This window comes from Entelurus aequoreus, linkage group LG11 (genome assembly GCF_033978785.1).
Source record: "Entelurus aequoreus isolate RoL-2023_Sb linkage group LG11, RoL_Eaeq_v1.1, whole genome shotgun sequence".
Classification (NCBI taxonomy): Eukaryota; Metazoa; Chordata; class Actinopteri; order Syngnathiformes; family Syngnathidae; genus Entelurus; species Entelurus aequoreus.
The window spans coordinates 75,095,518-75,117,186 of record NC_084741.1 but is presented as its reverse complement, the minus strand read 5'-3'; the positions used below and the strand labels follow the sequence as shown (position 1 = coordinate 75,117,186).

The window sequence follows — 21,669 nt, the reverse complement described above, 5'->3', positions numbered from 1 at the left end:
AGTCTTCCCCATTAGTCACACAATGCCAACACTGTACATTTTGAAACAACAAATATTGAATATTTTCACTTTGATATATTTAATTATTAAATATTTATTATCTCTATGTATATATTTTCATTTCTATTTTTAAGGTTTTATTGTTATTTCAGTTTTTATCGACACTGCATTTGCAAATTTTTTTATAAGCCTATTTTTTAAATATTTGTTATGTGTCCCATGCAATTTTCCCACCAATTTAAATGTCTTAAAATATGCAATAACATTGATCTTATTACAACCTGAAGGTAAGGCCATTCTTTGTTTAGTTTTTGGGTGTTTTTTCTGTGTTTTTGGCTTCACTTTCTGTTTTGCGCTCTTATTTTGGTCCCATGTCCGGGTTTGTTTGTATTGTGTTTGCAGTAGCTTTACTCTTCTTCTGAGCACTTCTCTCCTCACCAGCCGGTTGTTTGTACTGATTATCTCACCTGGTGTTAATGAGGGCTACAGGGCTATTTAAACCAGTCTCCCTTAGTTGTTGGGTGTGGGATCATTGTCTTGTTTGTCAGAGGAACTATAACGGATAGTAGCATTTTTTTTACTTCTTGTTTTGCATTTGTTAGCCCTATCCCACACAATTTGCTTGTTTTGTGCATATCCCTGTTGCACTCTACATTAGATTTTGTACTTTTGGACGTTAAACATTCCTAAACCTGCAAGCTGCCTGCCGTATCCTGACTCTTTGAGGTCATGATCTCCAGCTCCAATAAGTGATCGTAACAGATCCAACACATTGTGGTGAAGTGTACACCTTACTCACTGTACATCTTACTTTTAAAATAAAAACATAAACAAACAAAGTTAGTGATTAGTGCTCTAGTAATTATCGCGTCAGTTGTCAGCTAGCGATTAGTGCATCGGTTTTCAGCTCGCGATTAGTGCATCAATTGTCTGCTAGAGATTAGCACACCTAATGTCAGCTAGCGATTAACGCAGTAGTTGTTAGCTAGTGATTAACACACTTGTTGTCAGATAGCAATTAGCGCACCAGTTGTCAGCTAGAGATTAGCACACCTGATGTCAGGTAGCGATTAACGCATTGGTTCTTAGTGACTGATTAACACACTAGTTGTCAGCTAGCGATTAGTGTGCTTGTTGCCTGCTAGTGATTAGCGTACCGGTTCTCAGCTAACCATTAGTGAACCTGTGGTCAGTTAGCGATTAGAGTCCTAGTTTTCAGCTAGCAATTCGTGCACCAGTTCTCAGCCAACCATTAGTGCACCAATTTTCAGCTATTGACTAGTGCGCCAGATGTCAGCCAGCAATTAGCTTGCTAGTTGTGAGCTAGAGATTAATGCACCAGTTGTCAATTAGCAATTAGCGCGCCAGTTGTCAACCAGTGATTACAGCGCCAGTTTTCAGCCAGCGATTACTGCACCGGCTGGAAGCTAGCCATTAGCACACCAGTTGTCAGCTATTGATTAGCGCAGTAGTTTCCAGCTATTGATTAGTGCAAAAGTTGTCAGCGAGCGATTAGCGTGGCAGTTGTCAGCTAGAGAATAGCACAACAGTTGTCATATAGCAATTAGCGTGCTAGTTGTCAGCTAGAAATTAGCGCTTCAGTTCTCACCTAACCATTAGTGCACTAGTTTAGTTGGTGAGTTGTCAGCTAACGACCAGCGCCCTGGTTGCCAGTTGGCTATTAATGACGCTGTACTATGTTATTTGAACATCTTAGTATTGCAATTACCTTTTCTGACCATTTTCGTTTAAAACACAATTTTACTAAGCATATATAAGTAGGGCGTCACCACTCTATCTCTTCATCAGTTTGGGGGTCTTTGGCCTGGAAAACTTAAAAGAACCCTCCAGTAGATAGCAATTGAATTGAATCGAAATAATAATGTGAATAATGTGGAATACTTTTTTTTTCCTTTTACAATGACATTTTGATAAATGAAGGCATAGACTCACACAGGCTGTATCAGAGCGAATGCACAATGTGCATGAAAAACAATTAGACAGCATGGACAACAATAATAGTATGGAAATATGTAATGGAAACAATCACAACAGTGAAGCTCCACTAATTGTAATACATTAAGTAGCCAATTCTGCCTGCATTCATTTTCTCTGAGAAGCAGGCTATTGTCTGCACTGTGCAGTAAAGTTTGTTCAGCCAACATCACTCTGATATTTTTTTGATAGAGCTGAGATTGCCCTCATGGTATGTGTCTTGTCTCACTATCCTTTGGGGAAGCTGGCAGGAGAAACACAGGCTATATTATATTTATATTCCATATTGTTTGTGCTTTCTTTTCTCATTCAAGTGGAAATTGCTTTGGCATGGCCTTAAGTGACCCTCCAAAAGGTTCTTGCACCCCTGTGCCCACCCTCATCATAAATTCATCACACCTTCTTAGAGCAGCAAGGGGTCAGCCTGACAATTAAAACATTTTCCTCAACCGTTCACAGCCTTTCTTATGAAGAGCAACAGATTGTCAGCGTGGTGAAAAAGCGTAATATTTAGTGTGATGTGGCACTTTATTTTCATCACATCCTGATTGCAGCTAAGCTCCCCCCAAAAAACAACATCAATTAGTGCAGCCGTAATTGTCTACACTCTAAAAACTCCTTCAGAGATATTGTTCATCAAACTTAACCCTTGTGTGGTGTTCGGGTCTGTGGGACCCGTTTTTGATTTTTATTGAAAGAAAAATGATACAGTTAATTAATTTTTCAAACTGAGACTCACTGGCTTTGGCTCATTTTCTGTGAAGAACATATATCAGAATACATATTTAATGAACACACACCATACACCTCCCCTACACATTTCTATTACATATAAGATGTCCGGGGTCCACTGGACCCGGGGCTAATACAAGTGTGGAAATTGATGTTACGTGTACCACACACACACACACACACACACACACACACACACACACACACACACACACACACACACACACACACACACACACACACACACACACACACACACACACAGAGCAGGCCTAGACGGGGAGGACAGAGTGTAGGTACACAGAACATCAGAGGGTCAAATGTGCGACAAAATGAGAGCAGACAGTGTTGACAAACAATGTTGCAACCTTGTGTGGGAACCGCAGGTGCAGAAACACAAAAGAAGAATCCCTGTGGGATGCAGAAACTGAAATGTCCATGCAACGTTCATATTGTTGTTACTCAGCCAGCGTTTGTGGGTCTTAGACGTAGACTTAGACTAACTTTTTATTGTCGTTCAAATTTGAGCTTTACAGTACAGATAAGAACGAAATTTCGTGGCATTAGCTGGTTGGCAGTGCAGGATAAAAAAGCAATAAGGTGCAGATATAAATAAATCAATTACTGTAAAGATGAATATATTGCACTTTTGCATATGCATCTACGTTTATGGATGTATGCTATATTGTCTTTATATTCCAGCGAGTTCATCCATTTTTGGGGGGAATTGAGGGGATTATTATAATGCGTTCAAGAGTCTTACGGCCTGAGGGAAGAAGCTGTTACAGAACCTGGAGGTTCTGCTACGGAGGCTGCGGACCTATTTCTAGAGTCCAGCAGTGAAAACAGTCCTTGGTGGGGTTGGGAGGAGTCTCTGCAGATTTTCTGAGCCCTGGTCAGGCAGCGGCTTTTTGCGATCTCCTGGATAGAAGGAAGAGTAGTCCTGATTATCTTTTCCGCTGTTCTCACCACTCTCTGCAGAGACTTCCAGTCTGAGGCACTGCAGGCTCCAGTCCAGACATAGATGCTGTTGGTCAGCAGGCTCTCTATAGTGCCTCTGTAGAATGTGGTGAGATCGGGGGGAGGGAGCTGTGCTCTTTTCATCCGACGCAAAAACTGCATGCGCTGCTGAGCTCTTTTTACAAGAGCTCCGTTGTGTAGGTACCAGGTCATATTGTCAGTTATCTGCACCCCCAGGAACTTGGTGCTGCTTACCATCTCCACCGCTGTGCCGTTGATGAAGAGTGGAGCGTGGCTGGACTAGTGCTTCCTGAAGTTGACGATCTCCTTGGTCTTGTCGACGTTCAGGACCAGGTTGTTGGTTCTGCACCAGTCAACCAGATGTTTCACCTCCTCCCTGTAGTCCATGTCATTGTTGTCACGGATGAGGCCCACTACTGCTGTGTCGTCCGCATACTTCACAATGTGGTTAGTAGTGGACCTGGCGCAGCAGTAATGGGTCATCAACGTGAAAAGCAGCGGACTCAGGACGCAGCCCTGGGGGTAGTCGGTGCTCAGGGAGATGGCACTGGAGGTGTTGTTGCCCACTCTCACAGACTGGGGTCTGTCTGTGAGGAAGTCAAGCAGCCAGTTGCATAGGGGGGTACTGAATCCAAGGGGGGCCAGTTTGCTCACCAAGTGCTGCGGGATGATGGTGTTGAATGCCGAGTTGAAGTCCAGAAACAACATCCGCACGTGTGTGTCCTTTCCTTCCAGATGTGCTAAGTTCAGGTGGAGTGCAGAGGAGATGGCGTCCTCTGTGGAGCGGTTAGGGCGATAAGCAAACTGGCATGGGTCGAATGTGGGGGGAAGTCTGGAGACAATGTATTCCTTTACCAGCCTCTCGAAGCACTTCATCACAGATGTTTTTTGGGATAAGTCAGTATTTTAACAAAAAAAGTGTTTGATTGTGAGGCATTAAAAGCCACAAAATGCAACGGGTCCATCAGACCCACAAACACTGGCTGAGTAACAACAATATGAACACCACACAAGGGTTAATTGTGTGAATTGGTTTTTGTTTCGCAAATTGAGTTACTGTATTTGTATGGTAAATGGTACAGAACAGCATTATACAAACTCTACTCTAGGTATACATGTTCCTTTGTCCCACTGGCAAATCAAAGCACTTAACAACAGAAAAGTACTGTAATAACCGGATGCAATTATAAGGAGTGCAATTTTGGGATAGTGCAATACAGGAGGTGTGCAATACGGGGGGAGTGTAATGTGTGATCTCATAACTAACTGATATACCTGTGCACTGTTCACTGTCGTCACTGTATTGTCGGATGAACTGTATGTATGTATGTATGTATGTATGTATGTATGTATGTATGTATGTATGTATGTAAAATGCTGTGTCTTGATGTCCAAGACAAATGTCTCCTCAGAGACAATAAAGCTAATCATTATTATTATTATTATTATTATTATTATTATTATTATTATTATTATTATTATTATACTATTTGTTGTGACTATTTAAGTTTTGTATATTCAAAATGTTTTGTTTAATTGTAACTATTTTTTTACATAATGTGATGAGGTGGCGACTTGTCTAGGGTGTACCCCGCCTTCCACCCGAATGCAGCTGAGATAGGCTCCAGCACCCCCCGCAACCCCAAAAGGGACAAGCGGTAGAAAATGGATGGATAGATATACAGAATTACTTTTCTTGAATATTTTTATTTGTATTTATTTTTTTAATTAATTAATTTTATTTTTTATTTTAATCAACATAAAAACACAAGATACACTTACCATTAGTGCATCAACCCAAAAAACCTCCCTCCCCCATCCACACTCATTTACACAAAAAAGGGCTGTCTCTTTCCGTTATTAAAAACTTCTGGTTCCTACAATATAGAATAATATAGTCTGCAGGGGATACAGTCCTTAAAGTACACCTGATTGTGTGTGCTGCTGGTCCACTAACATTTTCATTAATTACTATTTTTTATGTAATTGTTTTCATATTGTTTTACTTTATTTTTTATTGAAGAAAAAGTATTTTTTTAAATTTATTTATCCTATTCTATTTTATCTAAAATAATAACAAAAAATAAATAAAATAAAATAAATAAAAAATAAAGGACCTTATCTTCACCAGACCAGGTTGTCAATGAAATCAGATTGTTCACTTTTCTTGCATCTAAGTATACATTGATTTTCAGGGTTTCCGCGGGTCATTAAAAATAATTAAGTCATTAAATGTTTGAAAATTAAGGCCTTAAATGGCATTAAAAGGCATTAAATTCGATGTCCAGGGTAGTGCTGGGCGATATGACGATACATATTGTGGGCACGATAGAAAAATGTCTATCGAGCCATTTCTATTTTTATCGTTTCAAGCGATAGGCTGTATTTTATCCATAGGGCTTGTGCCATCAGATGATTCATAGTAACAACAACAATAATTGCACATTCAGTAAGTGTATTTGGTGTCAAACGGGAGAGAAAACATGTAGGCTCGCATTTCTCTTTCGATTTTGCGACATGACGCCGCTTTACGTGCCCTCTTTGTGTCCAGTGTCTTCCTCCGTTGCGGGTTACCTGGGTTACACACATGACGGGATCATTGTATGTAAACATGGAGACAGGACGGGTAGGCGATGCGCTGGCGGAAAAAGAAATTGAACCCCCACAATCAGCAGAGACGGAGTCCCGGGACGAACTCCTCCCCAAACGAGGGGGTAGCTCGTCAGTCTGGCTTTATTTTGGTTTCAAAGCGACGGATTCAGAGCAGAAAATGGTCAAATGCAAAGTATCCAAGAAAAGTGTTACGTCGCCCGACGCTAACACAACCAACCTATTCTAACACCTCAGAAAACACCACGAGAAGGAGTACACTGAGACCCAAAAGGCAAGCAACTGTTTACACTTGATAAACATAAAGTATTTGTTTAAATGTAATTGTGATCTACTACTGTTCTGACTGCACTAAAGGTTAATGATTCCAGTGACGTGCACTTTAAGATTTTTTATTGCAATTGTTTACATCTGATACCAAAATTATGTGTTTATTTTTAGTTATGATCCAGTGTTCTGACTGCACTTCAGAGAAACTTAAATACTTGTAAAACTTTAAAAAACTTTAAAAATGTGTTTTTAAAAACTTTAAAAAATTGTTTTTTTGCTATTGTTGTTTTCTATACCAAATGTATTTCTTTATTTCACTTGCAAATAAAGTGAGAAAAAAGGTAAGTGGTCATGTATGTTGTTAAATTTTTCATAGAACTGAAAGCGTACCATAGCTATATCGTGGTATATCGTTATCGTGATATAAAATAAACCATATTGTGATATAAATTTTTTTTCATATCACCCAGCGCTAGTCCAGAGGCAATACAAAAATACAAAATAAAATATTTCATACAATTGTCGGCCTGAGCTGAGCGAGAAATGAAATGAGAAATGAAAATGAACTCAATAACTTTGTCGTCATCGATACATTGCTTTGTCTGTGTCTCAGGCTTTCAAACTGGATACAAGAGTCTCACTCTGTGCATCGCTCTCAGCACCTGAGCACGTTTACTTGACATTAGATTTGCATGAACACAATAAGCCTCTTTTCAGTCATCCACAATCTTTGTTTCGGTACGAGCAGGCGGGAGCGGGACCTACTTTCAAATCTCCTCCATGTTTTCCTGCGTGTAAGACTGGTAGCAACACTCACTTTCATGTTGGAGCTGGAACCAATCAATTTGAAACAAAAGTCACTTTTAAAGTACACATTGCTTTGAAACCGTAGGAGAAGACGTTCGCGAAGGTGGATTGTGTGAACCCTGGACATGACGTCGTAACAAGCTGACCAATCGTAGCTCTTTTTTTTTCAAACTTTATTTCAACAACACCAATTATGATACATAAAATTCAAACAATCAGAACATTTAATTAAACATGTCTCTATATGTTTTTTCATAATATGTACATAGAAAAAAAAATCTCTACACTTTTCAAACAGTAATTGAGAAATCGAAACAAAACTACCATGGGAAAGGTTAAACAAAAGAAACATAAAACGTGCAACGGCGGTATAGCTCGGTTGGTAGAGTGTCTTTGCCAGCAACTTGAGGGTTCAAGGTTCGATCCCCTCTTCTGCCATCCTAGTCACTGTGTTGTGTCCTTGGGCAAGACACTTTACCCACCTGCTCCCAGTGCCACCCACACTGGTTTAAAAATGTAGATTATATAATGGGTTTCACTTTGTAAAAGCACTTTGAGTCACTAGAGAAAAGCGCTATATAAACTTCACAAAAGAAAGTAGAAAAAAATGAAAATAAAAGCATTTTATTTATTTTGTCTTTGATGGAAATTGTCTCTAAGCAAAGCCAGATTATTTTGTGATATGCACGTAAAGATCCGTGGACGTTTTGCGTACGCAAGCTACGTGACGTGAGAGTGTATTGTTATCTGTCTATTTATCTATTTATCTATCTATCTGGATAGGTACACCCTGGACAAGTCGCCACCTCATCGCAGGGCCAACACAGATAGACAGACAACATTCACACTCACATTCACACACTAGGGCCAATTTAGTGTTGTCAATCAACCTATCCCCAAGTGCATGTTTTTGGAGGTGGGAGGATGTCAGAGTACCCGGAACATGCAATCTCCACACAAAAAGACACTGAGCCCGGGGATCAAACCCAGGGTCTTCTTATTGTGAGGCACACACACTAACCCTTGTTTCAATATATGCCGTACAACCCTCATACACACACACACACACACACACATATATATATATATATGTATATATATAATATATATACACATACAGGGTTGTACGGTATACCCGTATTAATGAAGTACCGTGATACTAATTGATTGAAATCGGTGCTATACTGCCTTTGAAAAGTACCAGTACCGTTCTTTCATATGAATGCCCACTGTGTGGCGGTGACTACAGAGCCATGATGTTGAGTGTGTCAAAACGCACATGCTAAGTGCATACAAGCAATAACATCTTGGAGAGGAGGAATGGCAAAAAAACAAAAACAATTCTACTGGTTAATAAAGACTGTGAGTGAAGCGCAATATAGAGGTATTTGGGCTTCAAAACTAACTGTAAAGGTGACGCTTTTAACAAGGAAGCGCCGCGCTGCAAGTGTTGCTTTAAAACACGCCTCACCAAATGTGGCGATTAGTATTACCACCTTTGCTTCAAACTTTGGTAAATATTTTAATAATAAGCTTTCAGACCTCCACGAAGAGTTATGAAGAGTGACGTATAATAATGTAGTTGTCCTGTCCTGACCTGTCCTGCTATCTGCTCCGGTGCAGGCCGTCGTCAAGGAGCACGGGGCAGACGTTCCCTTTAGGGTCGATGTTTTCGTCGGGCGTAACACTTTGCACTTTACAATTGGTCTGCTAAGCTCCGCTTTCCAGTCAGAATTCGAGGCAGCGGATTTGTGACATTCTGGTTGCTTTATTGTTAGTTTTGCAGAACACAACCGGACCCGTTCATTACTCTACTGCGCAGTGCAGCGCTACCGCTCTCTCTCTTTGCTCGCCCACTCACTCACTGACGTCACTCAGACAACACGTTGACATTCTCTTAAACACTTCTAAAGCATGCCCCTTTTTGAGCAAGCTAGCAATAAAATAAAAACATAGCTACATGGGAGATAAATGGAGGGAGTTTATGTCAATGTCGTCATTGTCAGGGAACGAAACTAGCAAATCTCGAAAGTCTTAAAGTCACCACTTTGCTAGACCCCCTTCAGACATAGCAAACCTAGAAACAGGGTGGGGTTGACCTTTGACAGCTCTAACAAAGATGCGGGTGCATGGGCGATAATTTAGGGCTATATAAATAAACATTGATTGAAAGCAACCGCATGAGGCTCAACCCCCAAAACAAAATAAAAGGGACGATGGGCACCACTTACCATAGTATGTTGTCTGCATCCGACACCAATGGTTCAGGGTTGGGTCGTAACAAATATAGAGGTTATTACCACGGTAATAGCTATTGTGTCCCCCGTACTTAATCACACTGCACAGGTCAAAAAATAAGTCTTGCTATCCCCTTTGACCCAGTCTATTTAAAGTCTGCTGTATGTTCTTACACACTTGTCAGTCACTGTCGTCAGGAAGGATGAACTGAGACACAAAGACAGTAGAACACGCCCAAGCACCAGTCCGTCAGGTAATACTAGTCGGGTGTAACATCCTGCCTTTCGTCTATCAATATCAGAGTAATTTAGGTAACAAAACGGGGATAAACATCAAACTTTTCACTTAATGTAACGACACATATAGTTATGCTGAAAACAAGCAAGAAAAACTAAGAAACATTTAGCATACTGGATTGGTCTCACACAAGGATATACAATATAGAAGTTGAAAAGAGTAATGTAGGTAGAAAATCTCTCTCGTCTCCTGGGCTGAGGGGCAGATGTTGTGGCGATGTCAGCAATGACATCCGCTGGTAATCTGTCAGGTTCTTCAGCAGTAGTGCAGAGGGAGAGGTGGTACCAGGTGTCCCCTCCACCAGCCAGTCGAAGGGCATGGAACGTCCGTTCCATGACCTTGAAGGGACCAGTCCACCTTAGCTCCGTCCACTTGCGTTTGGTGACCTTGATCTTGACCCTCTCAGCGGGCGGAAGGGAATCTGTACAGAAGAACTGGCACACAAATTCTGCAATTGTTTGTGTAAAATACCATTTAGGTTTTACGCTGATTCCTCCTTCCATTGGGGGCTGCTGGTCCTGTGAATGGCTGACCTGTATGCAGCTCATAGGGTGAAAAACTCAAAGGGCGGTAAAACAGTTTTATTCACGGACCTTCGAATGATCATTAACGCTAATTGCAACATGTCAATCCAATTAAATTTGGATTGACATGTTGAAAAATGTTAAAACTACGGAATGTGTCAGAGTCTGATTATTGTCGATTTTGTTCCAAGGAGTCTGTTTCCACCCTCACTCACCCCCTTCTGTTTCTGAAAAAAGGACTGTGTTAGTCATACTATCACTTTCAGAAACATCTAAGAAAAAGGTCAGCTAATAGTCAAGTAGCGGAGGACAGGTCATGTTTGAGGTCAATGATTGTCTCTTTAGCCTCTATGGTCCACTGGGGGGTGTTGTTAGGGTAGGGGACCCCTTAGCAATATCACAAATAACTCAAACTCAACTAAACCCTATCTTTTATGTAACTTATTCAATATGGTGAAAGTAACAAAATATGCTTATATTTATATTGTCACCAATACTAGAAAAATACTACCCTTATGGCGAATGCTTTAGCAATAGTATTTTGAAATTTTACCACACCTGGTGGCCCCAATAATTCATTAAGTCAAGCTCATGTTGTAGAAAGTTGAGTGATGCAGACACGTTTGTTACTGAATACTTTCTATCAGACTTCTGTCTTGACGACTATGTGTATGTAATGAGCAACTATAATTATTTGATATGCTTAAATGTGTAATGTGTCGTTTTAGCTCAGCTGTTGTGTAGCTGCTAGCTCCTCGTAGCCTACAGTCTAAAGTGCAGCCCATAGTAATGTGTTTAACATCACCATGGGCTAAACCTAATCTTTTGAAAATGTGGTATTTGGGTGTCGGTGTAATGTTTGGCAGCTACGCCGTGACTTATCATTGGACCTAAGTTCTTTGGTTTTGTAGGCGAGACAGAGAGCAAGGGAACAATGTGGGACATCAATTGTGTCCATCTTATATCATGCTAGCTGTTGCAAAGATAGGTCAACATGAGCAGCCACACCTTGAGTTCCAACATATATAAATAATCATAACATATGGCGACTCAGGTGGCAGAACACACGGAAGCATCTCAGCCAACCAGGGTTTTCACCGCTAGAGCAGTTGGATGTCAGCCATTCCTGTTGTTTCAGGCTGTGGTAGTGGTGTCGCAGCTGGGTGGTTGAGCCGTCAGGTAACACCAGGAATGTTCCTTCTGTGCGATTTGAATGTCAGGGTACAGTCTGTAAAGGAGGTCCAGCAATCTGAACCGGAAGTGGTTTGGTGACAGGTAACCTTCTTGTGACCCCAGCGAAGCCTTCAACCTTTAAAGAGGAAGCACAGTTTTTTGGTACCTCTGCATTCAGAATTGAAATGGGTGGCTGATAACATTGTTCGTTGACACTCATGTCCAGCAGGGGTCCTGTCGGTACTTCCTGCTGCGGCTCCTGATGTGGACGTCCTCTTTTCCGCCTTCGTGTTCGTTTGTTGGCACGACGGAACCTTTCCTGTTCGGAAATGTTCGGACAGTCACGACTCCAGTGACCAGGCTGGTCACAGCCGAAACCGTGTCTACCCCAGACCGGCTTTGAGGCATCGTGTCGTCCACCACCCGAGTCCAACCGCACGCCTGTTGAGGATTCTTTCCTCCACCTGTTGGAACTCAAAAGCAAGGTCACCCACTGCTGAATATACCCTAGCTGATCTTTGACCTTTTGGTTCTTTTAACTTTTTATCTTCAGCGATCTGTAATTTAAGTAGTCGTTTCCTTGTTGCTCTGTCATTAACCTTATCATTCTCATCTTTGCTTAGCCCAATTTTGCATGGGATATTTAAAATGTCCCTGCCATATGTTGTTTTTGGCACCGTGTATATCAGGGTTAACTTTGTCTAAGTGTTTGGCCAAAGGTTCCCTCCCTGAGGTACAGGTGGGAAAGCAAGGTCAACAATGGCTTGCATGTATGCATCAGCAAGAGACTTATATTGAAATAGGCCCCTATAATTGTCATGTGTCAAAAATGTCTGCCGGAGAAAATGGTCAGACGTGTACAAGGGGTTAATTTTCGGAGGCAGGATTAATCTTAGAGGGGGCGTGTTAATACCTCCTTCTCTTGTCACTGGAGTAAGGGGTGGTGGCCTAGTCAAAGTCTGGGTGGGTCGTTTGAATTGTCTTGCGCATGCGCGGCAGACAAAACACCAATCAGTCTATTCTGTCCTATGTGTTTCAATAATCATCGGTTCTTTTGCTGCATTTCGTTTTTCCACTTAATCCCCGTTTACTTTTATCATACGCCAAACTCTTAAATTCTCCAGCACCAACCCTGTTCCATTTTCACCAGCGCGCACACACGCACACACACGCACACACTCACACACACGCACGTGTAAGCACATGAGCAAGCAAGCGCTTACGCACACACACGAGCATGCGCAACCTGCAGCACACACATACACACACACACACACACACACACACACACACACACACACACACACACACACACACACACACACACACACACACACACACACACGCACACACACAAGAAAAAGCTGCTCCTACCCTTATCTCTGCGTTTCACTTTACCATAAAACTTCCAGTTACTTTTCTTAATTTACCAGACGTTTGAGTTCACGACTTTTTGAGTATTGTAAACTCCCTCTTAACCCTTTCAAGGAATGTTCTCTTTTTTTTTTTTTTTTTTTCTTTTTTTTAAACTCTACCTGCTAATTCCATTGTCGACAACAGTGCATTCAATTGATCATTAAACAGTAATGATTCATCACATTTTCCCCAGCCGTCATCACATTCTTGTCTGTCACACTCCTTGGCCATTGTGTCCATGTTTTTTTTTTTTTCAGGAGCCTCGAACCCCTGAAGGCCTTTAAACCCCAACCCATACGGCGGCCTTTAACCCCGTTAAATGTATTGTACAATATGCAGGCCTCTAACCTCCATATCATACGAGGACCTTTAACCCGTTACTCTTTTAGGCGGCGACCAACTACCCAGGGTGAGCCACACCCAACTATTAGTTCACTCGTCAATGAAACTGCCCGTCACGGTAATCGAGACATAATGGCATGAGTTGACCACTTATTTACAATTTTAATGCAATGGCAGGCTCGGCAAAAATGCAACCAATCTATCAAAATCACCAATCTGTGCCTGGGATTAAAAAACAGTGTTTGATTTACAGACTTCAGGACAGACTCCTAAAGCAGATTTTATATAAAAAGGCTCTGCTCACCTTGTATTGGCCATTTGAGTCTGTCCAGAAGATTGCAAGAAGTCATCAATCAACAGCGTGCCATCTCGGACGAAGCCCCCAAATTGTTGCGTCGACCAGCATTCCTCCAATGGGGAATTCAAATTGCTAGTCTCTCCCAGATTCTTTTTATGGCAATAAGCTGATGTTTATATTCAATCAACAGGCAGTAGTTGGTATTTTGTGGTTTATTCTCCAAGCTTAGAGGACAAACGTGAGACCAATCTAGCACACCCGCGTTCCCTCGCCCGGTTTAGCTCGGTCTGAAACACATCACGAAAACATTCTGTTCCTCAATCTCTCCCCCCGCCCTCACGCCCGCACAGATAACCATTGTGTCCGTTATCTCAAGTCGGCCCGAGAAGGGAAGCAGGGAGGACTCCTCTTCTCTGCCTCCTACTTCAAGGCCGTCCACAGTGCAAGCACTTTGTCATGAGACGATCAAAAGAAGGAAAAGAGTACAAGATGGAACATTAGCTATTTAAAATATGACTATAGTCATATAAAAGAAGTAACTCTTAATTATGGATAAATGCGGATATATGTAGATATCTGCATCCGTCAACACACATACACTACTCTAATAAATTAATCAGCTCCCCTGCTGTGCACATGTAGATACATAACATGTAGATATATAACATGTAGATACGTAGACACGCACACAGCTGCTTGGCTTGATGCTAAATATTAGTGGCGTTAAGACCGCCCATCTAACGTCAACTCGTGCAAGTGAAATTACTGACTTTGGTAACAAATTGCTACAATTTGTGTTTTATCTTTAACAAATGTGTGGTTTACCTGCTGCATGGCTTATCTGTGTACGTCTATCCATAATTTTGTTTTTAGTACTTACTAAAATTTTGTTTTTTTCTTAAAGCATAGACCAGGATTGGCAACCATAAATCCTAAATAATCTAATATTATGTTAATACAGCTTTTTTTTATTATATTCTTATCTAATTCTTGATTATGGAAAATTGTAAATTGTTCTTTGAGTGCAACAAGAAAAACACAATGTGTTTAATGCCTTTTAATTTATATTTTAACCTTTTAAAATTGTTCTTTGAGTGCAATAGGAAACATATGTTTATTGTATTGTAAGATTTTCTGTTAAAATAAAGCCAAAATTGACATTTTTTTGTAGCCAAAAGTATCGATATACATTTTGGTACTTTACCAAATTATTGGTATCGGGACAACCCTATTATATATATGTATATACACTACCGTTCAAAAGTTTGGGGTCACATTGAAATGTCCTTATTTTTGAAGGAAAAGCACTGTACTTTTCAATGAAGATAACTTTAAACTAGTCTTAACTTTAAAGAAATACACTCTATACATTGCTAATGTGGTAAATGACTATTCTAGCTGCAAATGTCTGGTTTTTGGTGCAATATCTACATAGGTGTATAGAGGCCCATTTCCAGCAACTATCACTCCAGTGTTCTAATGGTACAATGTGTTTACTCATTGGCTCAGAAGACTAATTGATGATTAGAAAACCCTTGTGCAATCATGTTCACACATCTGAAAACAGTTTAGCTCGTTACAGAAGCTACAAAACTGACCTTCCTTTGAGCAGATTGAGTTTCTGGAGCATCACATTTGTAGGGTTAATTAAACGCTCAAAATGGCCAGAAAAAGAGAACTTTCATCTGAAACTTGACAGTCTATTCTTGTTCTTAGAAATGAAGGCTATTCCACAAAATTGTTTGGGTGACCCCAAACTTTTGAACGGTAGTGTATATATATATATATGGTGGCGACTTGTCCAGGGTGTACCCCGCCTTCCGCCCGAATGCAGCTGAGATAGGCTCCAGCACCCCCCGCGACCTCAAAAGGGACAAGCGTGAAGAACAATGAAGAACTACTGGTCGTCTCACAGTGCATGTGAACAAATAAAAAGCAAATAAATATAGTTGTTACATGTATTTTGGCCTTCTTCCAATGGAGGAAAGTCAGGAGTTTGTCACCACAGGCATCACCTGCAGCTACTGTCTGTCTTTACTTATCATATTGGCACTGCAGTACTATTGGAACTTTTGGTATGCCCAACCCTACATCTGCTCTTCAGACGTAATATCTTTTAGAAAAGAGGGGCTCTGCATCCAGGAATATGGCAGCCATATACAAAGACTTAAGTTGTCAAGTATGAAGGAAGAATTCACTAGCGCCATTTAGGGCCTGTCTATTTCCCCTCGCTCTGTGTACGTTTGTGCAAACTGAACTTTTCCCAAGAGATTTAGCTCGGTCCTAACCCTTAATGCTGGGTAATGGCAGATGGAGCTTTAGATAACATGAAGGACAACCAACATTTATTTAGGCTTTAGCTCAGTGCAACTTTATGTGCTCCTCTGCTAAAATGACCCATTTCCCATATGGCTTGTTTGTACCTTTCTCTTTTAAAGGGGTCATATCATGATTCTAATCTATTTAACAATTTGTTTTGGTCTACATAACCTGTAACAGTGGTTCTTTAATCAAAACATTGCATATATGTTTCTTTGTTCAAGACCCTTTCTGACTGTCTCAAATGGCAATAGCTGAGTATTTTAGTAGGGGTTTCCCGATCTGATATTGACATCAAATATCGGTCTGATGTCAGCAAAAAAACAAGTACCGGAGGATATCGGATATCAACAGCCATTTAACATCTAAATGTTCTCTAATAAGCACTTTAGTTTGATTTGTCCTTGTATTTTAGTGAAGTCATTTACAAAAAGTAAACATGGTAGGCTATAAGCTACTAAGAGCTAGCAGCTACACAACACCTAAGCACACAATAACACACAAGCTAGACATATGTAGTACCTGTCCCTACACACATTGTTTTAATAGTTTAATATTACTCACAGATACAAAGTCTCCAAAGCTGAAGCGTATTAGAAAGTTTCCAGTAACAAACGTGTCTGGATCGTTCAACTTACTGCATCACGCGCTTAATCTAATGAACTGTGACCACTAGGTGCCGCCAAGAAACTAATTACCACTCCGCTTCAAATGCATAAACATGTCAAAGGGTTAGTGTTATTCACACCTCCAATTGTTCTCTGAGTAATGTCACTTGATCAAGCCTTGTCTAACATTCCACATGACAAAATAATATAAGTATGTATAATGTGTAAAAGCTGTATCTGGACACTCCTATATTTTAGCATCCAATTCTTCAAGAACAGGAGTCTGACACCCTGGTAGAAGAAAGTAAAGAACAAACTTTAGAACTGCGGTGATGATAAGCTGATTTACATTTAAGACAGTAGACTTATAGTGCTCCAACAGGTAAAATATGTTTTATGATGGCGACATTTTGGCCCTGGAATGAATAATTTACTTCTTCTTATGAGAAATTGATTGGGGTTTTTTTGTAACATTTTTAATGGACCCCTGGGTGGACCGCTTGCCTGTGCATTGGTTGGGGACATCTCCACTCGGGATGGTCCCCTGCTGGCCCCACTATGGACTGGACTCTCACTATTATGTGAGATCCACTATGGACTGGACTTTCAGAATATTATGCAAGATCCACTCGACATCCATTGCACCGGTCGCCCTAGAGATGGGGGAGCGGTCCTCTCCAAGGTTTCTCATTGTCATCCCACTGGGTTGAGTTTTTCCTTGCCCTGATGTGGGATCTGAACCGAGGATGTCGTTGTGGCTTGTGCAGCCCTTTGAGACACTTGTTATTTAGGGCCATATAAATAAACATTGATTGATTGATTGATTAAAATAACAACAAAGCACAGGGTAACTGACATCTCAGAACATGCGGTGATGGACATAAAAGGTGTCGGTGTATTCTCTGTAAAGTGTCTCATTGTATGAAAAGACAGCAAGCATGATAATTAGAATGTAAGGATGATAACAGGGGTCAAGGTGTGGGGTTATTAAGAAAAGCGGCCTCAGGCAGCACGATGACAGATCGCTCCAATTTGATCATACAACCTCTATTTTTATTTTTTTTACATCCACTTTGGAAAAGCCATCTACTACATCGGCCTCAGGGGTTGCACATAACTCTCCGTTCAGCCTTGAACTCTGAATGCTTTGCTGCAATAAAAACTTCTTCTGTTTAGAGATAAACATTTGTCTTGGAGGTAAATGCATAGCTTAGTTTGGCAGTCATGATATCTGAATCAGTACCAGCAGGGATGTTGTGTTCTTGCTTTGTTTCTAGCACCAGTGTGAATCCAGATTGGACTCTTTATTAATTATTATTATTTCTCAAAAATTTGCAATTGCTGCAGTTTTGATAGGACATCACTTTGTTATTTTTTTATTTTTAAGGAAAATTGAGGTAGGCACATTCATAACTTAATGCAACACAAAGCACACTTGGACAGTGTGAGTGTGGTATTTTTCCAGTTAAAATGTGTATTGTTCAGTAGGTGTTAGATGTTCTTACATGGGCCAATGCAACACAGTTTCTATGAGCACAAGGGGACACAAAAACAGGCAAAACTATCCCAACAGAAAACATCACATTTTGAAAGGTTATTATTGTGTACAAAACATATGCTTCACTTCAGTGAGTTTTGATGTTGATTAATTGCATATTTACTCTTCCAAGTAGCAGAGATGATTGTGTGTGTGCCCCGTGAGAGAGATAACCATCGATTATGTGAATCTCCTGACATGCCTACAGAATTAGTTAAGATTTCAAGCTAATTACAACAACAATGTCATTCTCGGTCAAGGTTCAAACAGGTAATTGCTTAACAATAAGTCTTTTGTGTTTTGGCACAATTCTCATGATACAAATGCAGGTAAACGTCTTTAATGGCGTCAAACCAACAGTCTTTGCAACTCCCTATTATTTTGGTAATCTCTGCTCAGGGGGATGAGCAATTTCTGTAAAGACTTGGCTGTGAAGGGTTGTCTTTTGCGGGACTGGAAGATGCCAGGTTTTAGGAACAATATACAGCAATTTGTTCTTTCTCTTTCAATTAAAGGTTGGACTTCTTCTACAACTGCCAGATGTGAAAACATGCGGGTAATATTGTTGTAACGATAGAAGTATTTTGGTACCGGTACCGGTACTAAAATTATTTTGGTACTTTTCTAAATAAAGGGGACCACAAAAAAATTGCATTATTGGCTTTATTTGAACAAAAACATCTTAGGCTACATTAAACATATGTTTCTTATTGCAGTTAAGTCCTTAAATAAAATAGTGAACATACAAGACAACTTGTCTTTTAGTAGTAAGTAAACAAATAAAGGCTCCTAATTTAGCTGCTGACATATGCAGTAACATATTGTGTCATTTATCATTCTATTGTTTTGTCAACATTATTAAGGACAAGTGGTAGAAAATGAATTATTAATCTACTTGTTCATTTACTGTTAATATCTGCTTACTTTCTCTTTTAACATGTTCTATCTACACTTCTGTTAAAATTTAATAATCACTTATTTTTCTGTTGTTTGATACTTTACATTAGTTTTGGATGATACCACAAATTTGGGTATCAATCCGATACCAAGTCGTTACAGGATCATACATTGGTCATATTCAAAGTCCTCATGTGTCCAGGGACATATTTCCTGAGTTTATAAACATAATATAAATTAAAAAAACCAGAAGGAAGATGTTGTGATGCCAAAAAATATTGACATAATCATAGTAGTATCGACTAGATACGCTCCTGTACTTGGTATCATTACAGTGGATGTTAGATGTCGATCCACCAATGGCGTTTGTTTACATTTTGACGCCAGTGAGCTACGGTGTGTAGTGAAGCACGTTTAGCTATTCCTCGTCCTGCAGGGATGATCCCTGTAAGAAACTTACTTTATTTGTTGCCATGGAGGCAAAGATTAGTGTTTTAGAAGTAGTTACATCACTGCCGATTGGAACTGGACTTTAGCCTCTAGCACCTTTTCCGGTGGGCGTTTCAGTGTTATAACTTCAACTTTATCGTCAGTTTTTAAGCCAAAATGCGTCCGTTCTCCCTTTTCTGTCTACACACTGTGTCTGTTTGTAAGTACTCCGTGATTGTGCGCTGCGGAACTTGCTCCTCTGCTCGTAAACCAGCAATGACACGACGTGACAACGACGGGGCGCGCGGGGGTATAGTACCGAAAATGATTCATTAGTATCGCGGTACTATACTAATAACGGTATACCGTACAACCCTATACTATAGCGTATTGTGTCCCTTTTTTAGCGGATTTCTACGCTACTGCCCATAATTTGGTCAACTTGTAATATATTATTTTGTGAGTATACTAAAATATACTTTCTCAACTTGAAAACATTTTTTTTGAGGGGGCAAAACATTTATTGCCCCTACGTAAAGCCGGCCTCACTGCTCTCACTGGGATGTTGATATATTCCCGTTTAAAAGACAAATGACTCATAATTGCGAAGGAAAACTGGGTTGGAACAAAGCAACTTTTCAGGTCTTTTTAGCCATTTCCTGGTTGAAGTTGAATGTCAAAGTTGACCAACTTCTCAGTTTATGTTCATATCAATAAACTATCAAGATGAGAAGCATTAATCATAATCTAGAATAAACTTTTAAGAGTTTTGAGACGAGAAAGCAGCTCACCAGCTCATAATGTCAATCCAGCAGCACAGGGAAGTTGCCTCTCTGTGATCAATGCAATGTGGAAAACAGGTCCTTAATGTTAGCACTTATAATAACAACATTGCTAATACTTCTAATACTAATATTTCGGTCACAAAATGTGAATGAAGTATTGTTGACGCTTTTTGGATGGTTATTTGTTGGGTTTTATGGTGAGAATAGACACAATGACTTCATGGTTCCCATTGGCCCCATTGTCAGCAGACTTTCATTTACGTTTATTTACTAGTTAGAATGCATTCAAAAAAGGCATGTGTATTCTTGTCTTTCATAAGGATTGCGACTTAAGGGCAAAATTCCGAAAAACGTGCAGTTCCTCTTTACATTCTCTCCTTTTTGGCAGTATTGTTACCCATAATGTGATTCATGCAACTAAGGTGTTGCTTTAGCATGTTTACTTCAGATGCAATCAGTAGCCATGTCTTCAACTTCTTTAGTTCCTCGAGGTTCTATTTTAGGTCTTCTCTTTTTCATTATTTAGGCTATGCAGCTGATACCCCTTGAGTTCAGTTTAAAAAGTTGTGAGAGACTCATAGTTTTGCAGCAGATTCTTAAAAACATTAGAGTTCTGTCAATTAGACCAGTGGTCCCCAACCACCAGGCCGCCGATTGGTACCAGGCCGCACAAGAAATTTAATTTAAAAAAAAAAAAAAAAAAAATTGGATGTATTTTTTATTTTTTATTAAATCAACATAAAAAACACAATATATACATTATATATCAATATAGATCAATACAGTCTGCAGGGATACAGTCCGTAAGCACACATGATTGTATTTCTTTATGAAAATTTTTAAAAATAAATAAATACAAATAAAAAATCCCCCCCCCCCGGTCCGTGGGACAAATTTTCAAGCTTTGACCGGTCCGCAGCTACAAAAAGGTTGGGGACCACTGAATTAGACAACAATATTTCACTAGTTATTTTGCAAAAGGTCCTTAAAAACAGCACAGTGCTACTTTAACTGACAAAATAAATCGACCAAATTCAAAAGTCTCATGCAGAGGACGTTGGTTCTTGGGAATGTACAAAATAAAAGTCCCTTCACTATTTTTGAGGGCCACATGGACCCCGACTTAAACAAGTTTGGACCCCGACTTAAACAAGTTGAAAAACTTATTCGGGTGTTACCATTTAGTGGTCAATTGTACAGAATATGTACTTCACTGTGCAACCTACTAATAAAAGTCTCAATCAATCAATCAAACATCCAAATTATGGCCGCTTGTAACGATGACTATATATATATATATATATATATATATATATATATATATATATATATATATATATATATATATATATATATATATATATATATATATATATATATATATACAAATAAACGTTGAACAGCCTTTTTA

The 21,669-nt window shown here is 39.9% G+C and overlaps 1 protein-coding gene across 1 annotated transcript in view; it reads left to right on the top strand.

The window, feature by feature from the left end:
• Nucleotides 1–21,669, top strand: part of LOC133660472 (RNA-binding motif, single-stranded-interacting protein 3-like) — a 230,354-nt gene that overhangs the window by 115,010 nt on the left and 93,675 nt on the right. The window lies entirely within an intron of this gene.